The sequence below is a fragment of the Echinops telfairi genome, unplaced genomic scaffold (assembly GCF_000313985.2).
Source record: "Echinops telfairi isolate 266 unplaced genomic scaffold, ASM31398v2 ScPeMD7_7458;HRSCAF=8496, whole genome shotgun sequence".
Classification (NCBI taxonomy): Eukaryota; Metazoa; Chordata; class Mammalia; order Afrosoricida; family Tenrecidae; genus Echinops; species Echinops telfairi.
In genome coordinates this window covers 40681610-40684459 of record NW_022111358.1, presented here as the reverse complement: position 1 = coordinate 40684459, position 2850 = coordinate 40681610, and positions in this window count along the sequence as shown.

Genomic DNA, 2850 nt, shown 5'->3' with positions numbered 1-2850 from the left:
ACACTGCACTCCGATTTGCTCCACACCTCCCCGCAGCCCTTCTGCAAGGAGAATCCTTGCTTTTAAGAAGAATCTGCCTCTAATTCTTCCAAGAGAGATTTCTTTGTTCTCAGGAATCCATGGTATTTAATATTCTTTCACAAATATCTGGATTAGGGTTTGCAACATATTATAACAAATATAGGGGTTAGGGTTTACGACAATGTTATCCCTAACAATGCCTTTGAAAAATAATTCTTCCAGACATTAAAATGACATGTGTGGATGATAGACAGTATAAATAAGGCCACAAATGATACAATAAAAATGAATCCTGAGTCTCAATTCCCTTTTGTAAATGTACTTCCAATCCCCGACCCCGCCTCCTACATTTTTATTTTTAAGATGAAATTGAGATTCAATTATCTTCTTTCCAAGAAGCCCTTACCTTAATGCAAAGGAGTGGACGTGTAACTGCGGAATTCCCAGTGCTCAGGCAAGTCAAGGTGGTATTGTGGAGGACACAGACGGGTTTCCTAGATCCTCACAGTTCACACCCACATTTGCGTCAATGATTTGTGGGGATTATAGCCTTGGAAACTGCCAAGAACCCCGCAGATGTAATACAACCTTTAAGGGATGTTCTCTAAATTAGGTAAACACAATTCCTTGGCAATAAGTGCTTGACAATTCAAGCCACGATTCTCTTCAAGGAAGTGTGCTTTCCGTGGGCTTGGGAACGGCATCAATTTAATTTCAAAAGATGCCATTAATGTGAATAAAGCTTACCTATCCATTGTCTTTGTCTACTTGGAGAAGCAAGATTTGGGATAGCCTTGGTAGCGTAGTCATGCGGTGCACTGCCAATCATAAAGTCATCAGTTCAATACCACCAAGCACTCTTCCAGAGAAAGACAAGGCTCTCAACTCCCTTAAAGAGCCACAGCCTTGAAAACCCACAGGGGCAGTTCAACCCTGGCCTACAGGGTCACTATGAGTCAGAACAGACTTGATGGCAGTTTGATTTGGTTTGTATGCTTCAAGTTCAAGCCTCTTATTGACTGCACCAACCCGTCACCAAGTCCACTAGAAAAGTTGAAGGGAGATTAATTTACCCACATAATTTCCTCAAGTCCTTTACTGTTCATATGAAAGAAAGCATAATCCTTTCCCTCATTCTATGTCCTTGTGCCAACTTTCAGAAGGAACTGTAAGAGAAGAAGGTCCTTGTGGACTCACTCCCCACCAAGATATCCCCCCGCGCCCCGCCTGTGCTTTCCTCTCCCTGTTAAAAATAAGAATCAAAAGTGCAATTTCTTTTGACAGCTGGTAACTAATCCCATCTCAGCAGGAAGAAGAGCACGGAGCCACTATAGGAATTTTCCATTCCTATGTCTCTTCTAATTTTTTTCCACATCAGGTAATTTTCAACATGCAGACATTGCCAGTGAGCCTGTGTGTCTTCTTGTTTTGTCTATCAGAGCCAAGTGTCCTTGCACATCTCCTGTGCAGCCGGTGAGAAACCTGCCTGTGCTCATGTTTGTCCTCTGAGGCAGGCGAACTTGAGAACCGTCGAGTCTCCAAGGGGAGTATAACTGAAATGTGATGCGTTTGCTTATCCAAACAGGCTTTTTCCTTTGGTAAAGATCAAGTTCACACAGCTAGTCTGTCAAACCACAAATCAAAGTATCTTATATTGTGATGAGAACTGAAATGGACTATTAAAATAAGTCTCGACTCAACTGTCCTTTGTCTATTTGTCCTCTTTCCCTCTCTCCCTCCCTCTCTTCTTTTCGTGCTATGTGTTTTAAGGGCTCTGTGTTTTAAGGTGTCACAAGCCCTCCAGAATGTATGAAAGGCAGAGAAAAAGGAGTGAGGGGTGGGGGCTGGAGGTGGGAGGACGAGTTCACTGAGGTTGTTTAATTTGCTTCCTCAAAAGAGCAATCTAGTTCAACATTTTAATAAGATGATACATCCTAATTCAATGGACGATTTAAATAAAACTGATAGAAGTACAGTTTCTAAGAGCCAATAGCTTGTACAAAATATCAGTGAGATGTATTCACCTCAAATGAAACAATGCATCGGAGATAATGTTTGCTCAACATTTTCTATTGTTTTTAAATACCTTTAGAGCAGAGCTTTAAGTAGATGTAAGCTTTCCCCAAAATTTTCAACTGTGTGTTTTCTTACTATAGCAATCATCATTAAAATGTAAATACAAGCCATAGCAAGCATTCCTGACTCAATAGTAGTAACGGGTACTATTCTAGATACTTACATTAGATCGTCTTATTTATTTTCCCAGTTTTCTAATGAGGAAGCTGAGACCAAGATGGGTTATATTACTTTCTCAAGAGACCATATAATTGAAGTGATGGCCCGAGGATCTTGTAATAGTTCAGTTTTGTGTCAACTTGGCTATGCTCATGGGAAAGTAGGGGTGGAGTCCAACCTCTCAATTAGGACACAGTCTGATGAGATCTCTTTGGGAGACACTCTGGAGAGCTCTCTCTGGCCCCTCTTCTCCCCGTGCTTGCTTGCATCCATGTCTTTCTTCTGGCGCCACCAGTTTATGCAGACTGTTGAATGCTGCGAACTGTTGGTGTCATGCTATGCTCCTGAAAACCTTGGATCCACACATTTCCCAACCTTCCAGCCTGTGCTCCACCAGCTTCCTGATTAATTTCCCTGCTTTCTTGTCCAGCAGCTGCCTTAACCTGCAGAAGTCTCCAGCTAGCATCTGATCCTATGGCTTTTACTTGGACTGGGCTGGGTCACTTCCTTGACATGGATTGCTCCCTTATAAAGACATAACTTGGCCTGTCTGGATAGGACAGGCTGGATGAACAATCTGGAGGAGAAAACAAC